At 38.1% G+C, this 14,790-nt stretch overlaps 1 protein-coding gene across 2 annotated transcripts in view; it reads right to left on the bottom strand.

Annotated features, from left to right (window-relative positions):
• Nucleotides 1–14,790, bottom strand: part of cacnb4a (calcium channel, voltage-dependent, beta 4a subunit) — a 53,238-nt gene that overhangs the window by 25,730 nt on the left and 12,718 nt on the right. The window lies entirely within an intron of this gene.

Raw genomic sequence — 14,790 nt, 5'->3', positions numbered from 1 at the left:
CTTCAGTGCATTAACTAATGTTAACAAATACAAAATTTGATTTTAATAATGTGTTTGTAAATGCTGAAATTAACTAAGATTAATGAATGCTGTAGAAGTGCAGCTAATTCTTAGTTCATGCTAACTAAAGTAGTTAACTAATGTTAACTAATGAAACCTTATTGTAAAGTGTTACCATTTCTTTAAAGAAATCAATGTTTTTATTCAGCAAGGACAAATTGATCAAGTGGCAGCAAAGACATTCCTGTTCTATTAATCAAAGAATAATTACATTTTCACAAAAAATATTATGTAATACAACTGTTTTCAATATTAATGAATGTTTCTTGAGCACCAAATCATAAATACATTTGACTGTTTTTGTTGTCTTTTTTATCAAATAATGAGCATAAGAGACTTCTTTCAAAAATATCAATAAATATTACCAACCTCAAACAAATCTATGAAATGATAAATGATACAAGTAAAATACTAGGAATTCCACCTTAATATTCAGTGACAAGGCACATAAAAAGGGCAATTCCCAGTTTGCATTCTGAGGAATCTGAAATCATGAATAACAAGTTAAATTCCTTTTAGACGCTTCATACATTATCACAAACAGGCGACAAGGCAGATGTGACACTTATGAAACCAAGTCCAGTAAGTGTGCAGTAAACAGGTCTGATGCAGACCTCACAGTGTTTGTAAAGCTGAGAAATGCAGTCGACTGAACATGTGCAGGTGTTAATGCACAGACTGATGGAAGCATTGAAGGAAACAGGACTGGATCAAAGGCAAAATGATTGAAGCTGACAACCTTGTTCAAGTGATTATACTGTAATCTATTACTGAGAAAGAGAAAGGGAGAATGGATCAATAGTCCCACAAAAAAAAGACAAACTCAACAAGATCTCTTTAATATCTTTATTTCTACAGCTAAACAGCAATGAGAGCATTAAATGGAGAGCAAATCTGCCTCTCAGAAGTTCCTATCTTAGTGATCTATCACAAACTGTCCTCAGATGTACAAAAACATGCAAGTCTCCAATCAACATCAGGGATTTAAATATGAAGTCAAACATTTCTCATCAAATCCTTCCAATAACAAATCATCTTGCTATGAGCTATATCATCCACATTCATTTACTTATTAATTGTGTCTTTTTATTTCACCAAGAGAGCTCCTTCAAAGCTGATCTTACACAACATAAATAGTCTTTTATTTTCCTTGAACAGCAGGAAACTACTGACAAACCAATATAAGAACAGATGGACCTTTAGAAGGAATATCTAAGATGAAGTATTGAGACGCATTGAATGCAAGAGCAACGTGCTTTAATCTCCTAATCAAAAGATTGTGCTCAAAGCCAACAGATGCCTTGAAGGTTCATTAACCATATAGTTGTGTCCCATAAGAACATATCCACTAATCATATAATCCACTATAGTATTCTCTTTATCACTGCAATACAGTCATCCAGCATCTAATACAGCCCTTCATCCCACCAGCAATTACTGTAAATGCCATTAAAGGAATGTTATATAATCTACGGAATCTGTGAAACACGGGCTGATTACTTATTACAAAAAATTATCTGTAAAAACAGTACATTAATGCACTTACAATGTGTATAAAGTCAATGCGTATAGATCAATAACCCCTTTCACACATACAGACTTTACTGGTACCGGGATTGCTGTGTGAAAGGGGCTATTGAGGTAAATTCTAAATTCCTGAAGCCCGCCTAAATTATATTCCATCTCAGACCCCCTAAAAAATAAGCGATTAACTCTGTCAACACCATTAAAATCTGTCTGTGATCTCACTTCATTCTTGTTGAAAACAGAAATCTGGGTAATATATCTGATTTGACTCTGAATGAAGTTTATTTCATTATTTATGCATTGTTATTATATCCTTTATATACAATACATGCATCCATATGGTTGTATCCATTGTATTTTATGCTCCAGTCAAAATATTAAATCCTTTAAAAAGCACAATAATAATAAAGGTGGTATTACTTAAAGGGTTAGCTCGCCCAAAAATTTAAATTTTCTTATTAATTTCTCACCCTCATGTCGTTCTAAACCTGTAAGACTTTCATTCATCTTCGAACACAAATTAAGATATTTTTTAATGAAATCTGAGTGCTTTCTATCAGCTTTTTTTCTAGACAGTACGCAACTGACACTTTGACGCATCAAAAAGTTAATAAAGAGGTTGTAAAACTAATCCATATGAATTGAGCGGTTTAGTCCAAGTTTTCTGAAGAGACTCGATCGCTTTATATGATGAATCTAGGCTTTTATTATATAAACACTGATCAGCAAACATAAACAGAAGCTCAACCGAACATGCTTGACGCGCAAGAACATACCTCTTGCGGAAGCTCAAACGCGCTGCATAACACGAGAATGAACCTCATTGGTTCTTGCAGAAGCTCAAATGTGCTACATAACATGAGAACAAACCTCAATGGTTCTTGCTGAAGCTCAGTTGTGCTGCGCAACCCAAGAGAATGAACCTTATTGGTTCTTGCAGAAGCTCGAACGTGCTACGTAACACACGAGAATTAACCTCATTGGTTTCTGCAGAAGCTCAAACGTGCTAACACACGAGAATGAACCTCATTGGTTTCTGCAGAAGCTCAAACGTGCTAACACACGAGAATTAACCTCATTGGTTTCTGCAGAAGCTCAAACGTGCTAACACACGAGAATGAACCTCATTGGTTTCTGCAGAAGCTCAAACGTGCTAACACACGAGAATGAACCTCATTGGTTTCTGCAGAAGCTCAAACGTGCTAACACACGAAAATGAACCTCATTGGTTTCTGCAGAAGCTCAAAAGTGCAAACACACGAGAAGGAACCTCATTGGTTCTTGCTGAAGTTCGAACGTGCTGAGCAAAACACAAGAATTAACCTCATTGGTTTCTGCAGAAGCTCAAACGTGCTAACACACGAGAATGAACCTCATTGGTCTCTGCAGAAGCTAAAAAGTGCTGCGTAACATGAGAACAAACCTCAATGGTTCTTGCAGAAGCTCAATCATGCTGAGCAAAACACGAGAATGAACCTCATTGGTTTCTGCAGAAGCTCAAAAGTGCTAACACACGAGAATTAACCTCATTGGTTTCTGCAGAAGCTCAAACGTGCTGCGTAACGTGAGAACAAACCTCAATGGTTCTTGCTGAAGCTCAATCGTACTGTGCAACACACGAGAATGAACCTCATTGTTTCTTTCAGAAGCTCAAACGTGCTACATAACACACAAGAATTAACCTCACTGGTTTCTGCAGAAGCTCAAATGCGCTGCGTAACACGAGAACAAACCTCAATGGTTCTTGCTGAAGCAACACACGAGAATGAACCTCATTGGTTCTCACACGTCAAGCGAACATGCTTGAGCTTCCGTTTACCACAACTGATGTGTGCATTTAATTCAATCTGTTCATGCATTCGTGTATCTTCAGAAAATTTTGGACTAAAAAAATCATATGGATTAGGTTTACGATCTCTTTATGAACTTTTTGAAGTGTCAAAGTGTGAGTTGCGTAGATGCCTATGGAGGGAAAGAAAGCTCTCAGATTTCATCAAAAATATCTTAAAGGGGTGGTAAAACACATTCTTTCGAAAACTTGATTGTGTTTGTGGGGTGCACTGTAACGTGTTCATGTTTCGTTTTTAAAAAATTTAATTATTTCTCATATATTTTACCTTTATTCTACACTTCTATGTCCCTCCTTGTAAAATCGGGTTTTCGGGTTCTATGAAGCCGGTCCCTCAAAAATACGCAATGGGCTCAGATTGGTTAGCTGGCCCAGTGTGTTGTGATTCGCTAACCACCTAGTGCAAGTTTTTCAGAAACGTCATGCCCCTTACCTTTACCGGTAGACTGTGCTTTGGTAGTATTAGAAACAATGGCATCTATAAAACCATACCAATTTGAGCCTGAATCGGACCCAGAACATTTTAGTGAAGATGATCGAGCAGAACCTGTTCAAGAACGGCTGTTAAACGACGTTTCAGAATGGTTTGTTTTTTGTTGTTGTCTCCTACTTTTTAGATACATTGTATGTAAGTTAAGTTTGTAATGTTAGGTGTTTGTCGGATAACGTTAAGTATGAATGAGCATTTAACAGACTGGTTTGCAGAGCCAAACAGCGTTGTCATTTGTTTACTTCCTTGCTACAACGTACAATTAACAATACGAACTATTACAGGAAAACACATCGACAAAAAATAAATCATACTTACAGGTTGTGGCCTGTAAACAGCTTCTGTTTTTAAAGTTGGAACTACTCCATCTTTCAGGACAAGTCGTTGTGCGAATCCTGCATTGAACTCGCGAAGATTGTGGAAGCTTTCTTCCGTAAAATGTGCAGCACAGAAAGCGAGATTTGGGTAATAATTATGAGGGGCCGAGTTAAAAATAAATTTTAACCATTGATCTCCCACGTCCCTGAAGGCTGAACAAAGTGGACGAATAATCCGGATGAAAATAGCAGCGTTTCGTCGGCATTGCTGCAACAACACTCCAGCCTACTAACTATATCACAACAACTCTTCTCCACAGCAATACAAAATGGCCTCGCCCCCCTTATTTAATATTCTAGGAGGAGGGGTTTATGTAAATATTGGGGCTGGTGATGTCAGCAACCCTGGAGGAATGTCTGTAGTTCCTACCGGCCGTTTGCTGTAGTCCTTAGAAATTGATTTCTTTAAAAGCAAATATCTCCCTTTGCTTTAAACTTTGAACGTTGTAACTTTGCAGATGTTGTTTATGCTCAAACAGCAACATTACACACTAGCTAAAGTTAGAAAAGTGAAATCGTGTTTTACCACCCCTTTAATTTGGGTTATAAAGATAAACGAAATATTAACAGGTTTGAAAGGACTTTTTTATTAATTAAAGTAAAACATTTAAAAAAAAAACTTTTTTAGTAATTAAAGAGGGTGAGACATTTTTGGGTGAGCTAACCCTTTAATGTGCCATATTATCTTACAACATATACCATAAAATGTCTTAGCTGTCAGCATAAATAACATCAGTGTATCCCCTGATGCAGTTTGACAGATGATGCCCATGCCTATCTTTTGTGAGTTGGTGTGGGTTGCTGAGTCGTCCTCTTGCCTAAGGTAGTCTGATACTGTTACCATCACGACAGCTGTAAAATACACACTGTCCCTCGCTTAAACAAAGCCAACCTGCTGAGATTGTACTGCATCAAACTTAATCAAGAGCAAAAAATAATGATGGACTAACAGAACACTGTAAATCTGACAGACAAAGATACACAGTCATGAACAACTGTTATGGATTCATAAACAATGTCAAATAATCAACAAGGCTCAATACATGAGGAAAAATTATGGACTTGGTCTCTGAAAAAGAAAAACTTGGAAAAAACTTTCAAAATTCCATGCAAGTTTTTTCCTGATCAAAAATGATCTTCGGTGGTGGCGGACGAACACCTGCCTGTCACTAATCAGGAGCTTGGATTTTCCTGTTGGATCTGCCTGGAGTTCTCTGCCTATTTGATCTTGTTGGCTGACTTGCAAGTTGGATTTGGTTGTCTGTGGGATGGTTTGAACTCCCTCTGAGTTGTGGAGCCATGCAGCTCATGCTGTCATCCTATTTGTTCATTAATAAAAAATTAAAATCCAGCATCCTACTGCATTTGGGTCATTTATTAAAATATAAATATTTAAAATACATTCAAGATAATCATTGTTAAAGATGCTTGATGGAGCTTAAAAATAAAGACAATTAATCAGTTATATTGGCTAAGAACCTTAAACAAGTGACCCAAATAAAGGGCTTAAGAAGGAAGAAAGACTAGAGATACGGGAGATTGGTGAAGCCCAGATGCAGCAGAAATGCCTCATCAGAGAGAAACTGATTCTATTCATGGTACTTCCTCAAAGGTACATGGAGACATCCACTGAATCAAACTATGAACTCATCACTTCTGCAGGTTCATGGTTACTCACTTTTGTGCCATGACAGATGTCTCTGCCATTTTGGGGGAAGAAGGAAGCAGACGAAAAGTTCAAAAGATGTCATTCTTTTATTTTAAGTAGCTTAGCAACTAAGAAGCAGCTGTATGGTGACTGGCAACCCTGTTGAAAAGACCAGTTTAGACCAAATCAGAATTGGTTCTGGTCTCGCGGGTGGACCAGCATATTAATTAGTATCTATAGATCTCTGGTCTGGACACTTGATGACTATACATCACTGACATCACACACTGAAATTGTGAAGCTCACAACCCTGGCATTCACATTGTCCTCACTATTGGCCATCACACTAGATCATGGACCTCCATGGCCAGAAAAGTCATGTGACCAGTGTTACATAAGGCGATGTGCACTGAGGCGCGTCAAGTGACAGGCGCTGCATCTGCTCTTAATGGCATCAAAGCCCCTGTGATTCATCCTCACCGCACCTCGTTCCATCTTCTCATTCTCCAGCATGCATTAAGACCACTGGACCATCAAACTATTCAGTTTAATACTGCAACACAAACAGTCTGAATCTTTAAAATGAGCTGATGCCCAATGACTTAAAAACACAGGTTTTTTTTGTGTGGTTTTGTTCAAGTCCATCACAAGTTGTGCATGTGTGATATGTGATAGAAAATTGTCCTTATATGGCAATTTCAGTGTATCAAGCCACAGAAAGTGTTTTGCTGTAGGGGAGGAGAAATATATTGCATTCTCAAACTCCGACTTTATTGATTTGCATGTAAACCGCTTAATCAGGTTATTTCAATATGAAATATGTGTGTGTTATTAGTGTGCATGTAAACGTGCTCAATGATAAATGCAAATAATAGAATGCATCTAATCATATAAACATGCAGTTAAAAGAGCGAAAAGTAAATTGCTTAAAATTATTAGGGCATTTTTACACCTGGCTCACTTGGAGAGTTTGTTTCGAAACCTGGTACGTTTTCTCCCTTAGTTCGGTTCGTTTAGGCATCGCAATGATGCTCGGATCAGCACCAAAACACTTCACTCCGAGAACGTCCGAAAAAGGTGGTTTAGGCCTGATTGAAAACTAATTCTGGAGCAGTTCAGTTGAGGTGAGAATGCAGTCTGACCCAACGAACCAAGCTGTATTATAATTAATAACGAAATGCGTTGAAACTCTAACCAATAAGAGGACCGTTTAACTCAAATGTGACTTGCATAAACACATTTTGTTATGTTTTGCAATGTTCCCTTGTGAAAGCGAACCGAACCAAGAAGAAAATGCAACATTTTAACAAATGAAGTCCCTGTTTCGGATTCCCGAACCAAGCAAACAATCTACAGGTCTGAAAATGGTCTTAGTCAGTTGTTCTTGAGATCGGAAGAGTCTGCAGGATCTGACAGAGCTTGCTAGCAAATGAAGATCAAGCCAAACCAATATCCATTCATTTACAGAATCCGCAGTCAGGCAATCACTTCACTTTGGAACACATTACACCCCGTGGCCAGCTGGTTTGCTTCCTCTACGCTGCCGACTCAGCATTACTGATGGTTGGATGGAGAGAGATGGCAGGGTGCGGGATGTCAACATTTCCCCAGCAGATGATAGCACAGTTCCTCTTTCACAGGCTGCCAGCAACAGACTTAAACTTCAAGCTTCAAGCAATGAACGGTTATAGCCATTCGATTTCTTTTATTTTAATGATCAGTTTTTAAAGTATTGAAATATTTTGAATTTTTGAAATATTTTTGAATTATTGAAATAATATATATGGTCTGCATCCTCTTCCTTAAAAGATAACTTCAGTGATTTAGCATTAGGCTTTGTATCAGTAGAAACCCAGTAGTATATTCAAATTATGGTACTTTTGCCCCTCATATCCCCCTGAGACTAGAGAATTATGCATTTTATTTCTGGAAAAAATCCTCCGATGACGCAAATATCGTCATTTTGCGTCATCAGAGGATTTTTTGGCCAGAGGCTAAAGACTACAGCCACTAGATAGAGCTGTTCCGCATGTTATCAACCCGCCCATAGGGGAGAGATCTCACACAGAATGTAAGACACATGCGATAACAACAGCAATAATTTAACCGCACGAACATTCATAACGGAGCAATGCAGAGCAAAGTGAGTGTTTCAACTTTTCAATGAATTCCTGTGATAGTTTAGCTTCCATATGCGATCAGAAAACGTGCCAGACTGGCGCTTAACGTTCTGCTCAGCTCTTCGTGATGAATGAAATCTGACACTGCTGCGTCTGTGCCGTGACTTTCGTTCGGCTCACTCACACTTTATTGAAAAGACACGCTCAGTTTTTAATTGTAGTGTTTATTCTTTAACTGAACGAAATGATTGTATTACTATGAAGATAAAAAAACGACGGTGTACGGAGTGGCCTCGTAGGGCAGCGAAGCATTCTGGGAGTTGTTGTATTTCATCCACATGAGACAAAAATACATTTTCTGTCTTTTCTCAGTCTAGAAGGCACCAAATTCAAAAATAATTTCACATTTCTACTACATAAATGACCCAGTTTAAATACAAAGCTTAATGCTAAATCACTGAAGTAACCCTTTAAACTGTCGGTGTTCTGGTCCTGTCCGTTCTCTCAATCAGACTGCAATTACATTTTGTGCTACTAGCACAGAAATTACGCACTTAAAACTAGGGTAGGCAATGTTTTTCATATGCAGTTGTAGACTGTTGTGTTGTAGAGTTGTAGACGCGTGAAAGTCACTGAGCGCCAGAAACAAACAGCAGCAGCCACATTTTACATTTATTCCTGAACCAAAACACAGAGCTTATGGTGCATTCAAACCATGCCGCAATTACCGTAATTATGAGATGGCAACCCGTGGCGTTCTACTCAGAGCGATTCCCATCCTCAGAATCAGATTTATGTGTTTCTATGGCAACACTATCAACACCAAAATGAATTTGCAGCTGTCAAGTGGTACAAGTCAGCGTTCTCTAAGTTGTTTATGTTCATTATTATTGTAATGTTGAGACATGAGGTAATTTAAAGCCGTATCTCATTTTGGAGGAGGCTTTGGAGAGCGCACTGAAGGGAGAGGGTGGAATTTTATGATTGCCTTTTACAGCACAAAAAAACTTGGAAGTTTAACAAGTGAGTTTTAAAGATTCTAGACGATGCTTAAGAGGGTCATAAATATATTTCTAATTCCTGAAGGCATGATTCAGTCCACTGACCTGTTCCAAGTCAATCCCATAAGAGAGCTTTCCTGAAACAATTTGGACTATCAAGTAAATTTTACTTTAATTGTGTGCTGCCAAGTTATTTAAATTAAAATATTCAGCACATTTACATGTACTTGATAAAACTTTAGTCTTAAAAATACATGCCAATACATATTTATTAAAATAATGAATGTTCTTAAAAATATAATGTAAAAACTTTAGTCTGATTATTGGGATTTAGTCTGTATCCGTCTGATTATTGGGATGTTGGACTGAAGTTCTTCTTCATTGAGCGTTCGTATAAAATACAATAATCAGACTACAGTTTGATTTGGTATAGCAAACTTGCTCCAAAAGACATACTCAGACAGACAGATTGAAGCCTGCGTCCGAAAGCTTAAAAATGCTGCCTTCGGAGGATGCATTCCAAGGTAGGAAGGCATCAAGCCAAGGCACATTCAAATCCAATGTTAGCTTCACTTCACTTCACTGAGATACCTTCATCTGGTCGATTTTTGAAGGCAGGTAGCATACAGTAGATGTATCCTCCACTGCCTTTGATATATCTCAATCCTGTGCTTTCCATTCTGTGACAGTTGAGCTAAAAAATAAAGATAGCATCTGAAAGTTTGAGGGGTGGTTGAGGAATCATCTCAAAATATAATTTCTACAATTCTACATCCCAACAACAAATGCATGCAAATAATGCAGAAAATGTATACTGTTCTCAAAGTTGGTACATCAGAATGAAACTCATCAGTCTGTTTAAAAGAGGCTATTTCGAATACACATTCTTGAGGGACATATGAAAACACCTTGGATTATAAACGCTTAGAGACACATTAGAATTTCTAATTCAAGCACTTGGTTTAGCATGAATGCCCACGGAAATTATTTCTGTGCCTCAGCTATCAAAACCTACTTAGCATCAAGACAGTTTTATAAATGATTCAGCGGATATTTATTTATCACCAGATAGTGAAATATATTAACCTGTAAATCCAAAAGCTTAAGTAGCCATGAATGGTCTGCAAGTAAAAAGAAAACGATAAAGTACTGCATGAAATATTTTTTTACGCCAGTCTCTCATGAACGCCCGTGCGACAGTTAGCGGAAGTTAGAGATTACAGTTTGAAAAGTTTTAAATATGGATATTTTTCTTACACAAATGCATCGCTTCGCTTCAGAAGGCCTTTATTACCCCCCCCCCCCCCCCCCCCCGGAGCCGTGTGGAGCACTTTTATGATGGATAGATGCACTTTTATGGACTTCAAAACAGAAACAGCCATTCACTGCCATTATAAAGCTTGGAAGAGCCAGGACATTTTTTAATATAACTCCGATTGTATTTGTCTGAAAGAAGAATGTCATATACACCTAGGAAGACTTTAGGGTGAGTAAATCATGGGCTAATTTCCATTTTTGGGTGAACTTTTCCTTTAAGTCAGTCTACTACACTATAAACCAAAAAAATATTTATTGAATTGAGTAGAGTAAACTTAAATTAAACAAATTAGTTCAATCAAAGGAACTTTTATGAGTATTTAGAACTTTCTTTTTCTTTTGAGTTTATAAACTTGTTTCTTTTAATTTAAACTAACTTAAATTTAACTGAAACTGGGATTTTTTTATATCCCAGCATGCTTTGCCACGACACTCGAACATACTCCGCCTAGAAACAAATGCCGTGACGCCAAACTCCCTTGTGGAAGAATTCCGCCGTTGTGGTTACAACTGTGACAACGAGCGCTTATAAGGATCAACTGAAGGCTGGATTTTCAAAAGTATTTGAAGTTTGTGGCTCCATAGTTACAGTAAACTTGAACAATGTTCTTGAATGAATAATTTATAGATGCACGCCGTTCTGTTATTGCAGGGACATCCGACTTTTTCACGCCCCTAAACATGACACGGAACAAAACTAACTGTGATTGGTTGCTTTGCATGTCAGTCAAACGTCCTCTTGGGCAGCCCTCGATCAATGAAAGCTGCGATAAAGTCCAGACCCTCTGCCGTCAGTCTGAAGGTCTGGCTACGCGAGACTACCATCATGGTGACAAGTGGAGCATGAGCTTGGCTATGTTAACGCTATCAAAGCATTGTGTTACCAATTAGCAAGATAGCATTTACTGAATTAGCTAGTAAAAGTTTCCACTACTAAAAATATTTTTTATTATTATTTCTTTTATTTGAACAGGGACAGTGCACAATAAAACATCAACCCTGTATATAACAAGGAGAGATGCATTGCACCGTTTTTTTAGCAAGTTGCTATTTTCCACCCGTAGTCCAGCACCCGTAGTCCCTGGGCATTTAAATTGAGATTACATGATAATTTTAAGTTAAATGTATGAATTAGCTTACTCAAATATTTCAAGTTAAGAGTAATTAAAATGTATGAGTACGAAATAGATATCTGCCAGTTCAGCTTACTTAAACTTTGACATTTTAAATGATTTACTGATTTACTTTTTGACTGATTAACTTTGACTGAATTTTGCCAACTTGATCGGGTTTACAGTGTAATACTCTAATGAGATAGTTACTTATAGTCAACAGAATATTCAAGTGACCATAAAAAAAAGTGTTACCAATGTTTACTTAGTACTCTTTATTATAACAAATCATCAATGAAAATTCTTCATGATATGAAGATGACCCGTTTAAACATAATGGCACCTTTCCTTAAAAAAATCCTTAGATTGTGTATGTGTACAGTACACACATATACAATATATATATATATATTTTTAAATTTTGTGTATATATTAACAGTATATATTAGAATTTATAATATTTCTATATTAGAATATATTAGATTAGAACTTTATTTAAGAATCCTTTACTTAAAAAAATAACAATAAGGATGATTTGAGCTAACATCTGGGGACAAATTTGTCCAGATAAGCGAACACACACCCAAACGATGGCTGAACCCCTTGCAGCATTCATGTATCTGCCTCAGTACGTACACCATTATCTAACCACGTCAAGTGTGTGGGCTTGGGTTTGTCAAGCCACACGTTCTGCTTATCTTCAGAGATTGCACGCCGTGAACATTTTTCTGTGATGCCAGTGGGTCTGAGAGCATTTGTGGCCCTGAAAGCCCATTGTGGTGTTAGATCCTTGCCCCGCATTTCTTTAAAAACAAAAGCAGATTAATCGGTCAGTGAAAAAGCATCCTCCAGTGAGCAGATATGAAGATGAATCATGAGTGCTGAGGACCAAGCGCAGTGTGTAATTACAGATAAATCTCTCCACAACGCAGCATGAGATCACTACCATTTAGGGCCACATCTGATGAAAGCAAATACTTAACCATAAAAAGAGATGATGAAAGCTTTGTATCACATAGTAAGCCATGAAAGGTACTTCTCGTATCTGACTAAACTCTTTAAATCAGTGGCTCTCAACTGGTTGGTTGCAACCCAAAAGTGGAATCGAGTCACTGCACACTGAACTCGTCTGTTTATTGTTCAGTCTAATTTGTGAACTGTTTCTGATCACTTGCAGAATCAGACATTGTTCTAGAATCATAGTACGCCCAATTATTGTCTCATTTTGAGACTGGTTCCCTGATTGAGTTATTAAAGAAAAAGTTCACCCAAAAATAAAAAAACTCAATCATCATTTACTCATGTCATACCAATCATGTATGCATTTCTTTTTTTCTGTGGAACACAAAAGAAGATATACAAAAAGAAAGTTAAAAAAAAAAGTTAATGAGGTCCAATGTGGTTTTTCAGAATAATTTGGGGTTACACTTTATTTTAAAGGTGGAGTCTAATGCTATTTAATGCATTCTGACTTATTTACACTGTTTTTGTGAACAATTATTTTTTATTGAGTAGTCAGTTCAATATGGAGAAGATACAATAGTTCACAAGAGCCCAGTTTCCACCGAAATTACCCGGAACAATTTGTACCAGGAACTTTTTTTACATGAACGTTTTTGTCCCCCAGACCTGCTACTGTCTGCATTTCCACTGCGGTCTAAAGTACCGTGAAGTTTAGGCAAATTAGTCCAGAGACGTGGGACTGCGCGCCTGTTCCTCCCAGTCAGTGACGAACAATAACCATTTTTGCGCGACACTGTCTGCAACAATAACAAGTATAGAGGAGATGCAAGCAGCGCTGCTTTTGCTGGTTATGTATTGGTTTACTAAAGAGGTCATTAACAAAACTGCGGAAAAGAGACAAGCACTGATACTAAAGCGTATTCTGAAAGCTCGTAAAGCTAGATTTAAAATAAGACAATGTATGTTGTCAGCTATTACGGACATTGACCGTGAGATGGCTGAGACGAACGCGCTACATCGGACAGAAAGAGCAAGACTGATATTTACTGAATGCAGAACGAACCTCGCAAAAGACTTTTAAAAATGCCGGTTGAAATAAAATGCTGCTTTAGCTCAACCAATCAGCATTTTCAGCGGCCAAGTCCCACCCCCGAAAGTTCCCGAACTTTGGGTGCGTCTCAATCAGCTCCTGGGGGCGTATAGAGACAGAGCGTATTTAGGCCACGCCCACACCGGGGGGGGGGGGGGGGGGGGGCAATCCAACGCTCTCCATTGACTTTGCATTGCGTGAGGCTGCCTCATTGTCATTTCGGACTTATAAGACTTCAAAAGACTTGTTCGAGAATGGCGTTACATTTATTAATTATACAAGAAGAAGAGCAGCAACATTTGATGGTGGAGAGAATTTTGGAGGACCCAGAGGATGTGCTGCGCTTTGATGATAAAACAATAAATCTGTAAATAATTACAGACTCCCACGACACATGATTCTGCAGTTAGTTGACGAATTGCGACCAACATTACAGAGGCCAACGAGCCGTCACGGAGCATTACCGGTCACTTTTCAAGTGACTAACGCCTTACGTTTTTTTGCAAAAGGCGATTATCAAAGTGAGGTCGCTTCTATAGCAAAAATGTCACAACCTGGCATATCTAAAAATCTTACAGAAGTGGCCAGGGCAATCAGTGCTTTAGCATCTACATACATTCGGTTTCCAAGAGGAGAGGAGCTGTCAACCATCAAAACTGAGTTTTTCCGGACAAGTAGGATGCCGGGGGTAATAGGACTAGTGGATGGCTCACTCTTTCCAATGAAGGCCCCTACTGGAGGCCGCCAGTGGAGAGAATGAGGTGGCGTATATGTGCCGAAAAGGGTATCATGCTCTCTTTTAGATTGGTTTGTTCCCGGTCATGAGTCGTAACCGCAGGATTTGCTGACAATCGGCGCGTAAGTGCATATAATGTAAACAACACAAACGTATAGTGAATCGAAAGTTATCCAGGGATAATGCCATGATGTATTTCGTGTGTGTGTGTATGTGTCTCTTTAGCTCCGCCCACTGCACGCCTGCATGAGTTCTGCTGTTTTCAGAAAGAATCGGTCCAGCGTATCTGTCTTTTATAAATATGATAAAACTAAAGACTCTTCAGAGACATGAAGGATGCAATTCTACTCTATAGGTACTCAAGATTAACATGAGACTGGTTATGTTAATGAGAACATGAGAAACTGTGTGTGTTATGTACCCTTTAAGGTGTCCGTGTTACAGTACTGAGTAATAATAATGATCTACATGCTTACTATGGGGTCAGGGTTAGGATTAGG

Source organism: Gobio gobio (genome assembly GCF_949357685.1).
Source record: "Gobio gobio genome assembly, chromosome: 7".
NCBI lineage: Eukaryota > Metazoa > Chordata > Actinopteri > Cypriniformes > Gobionidae > Gobio > Gobio gobio.
The sequence above is the reverse complement of the archived record's forward strand: the minus strand, read 5'-3'. Positions and strand labels throughout refer to the sequence as shown.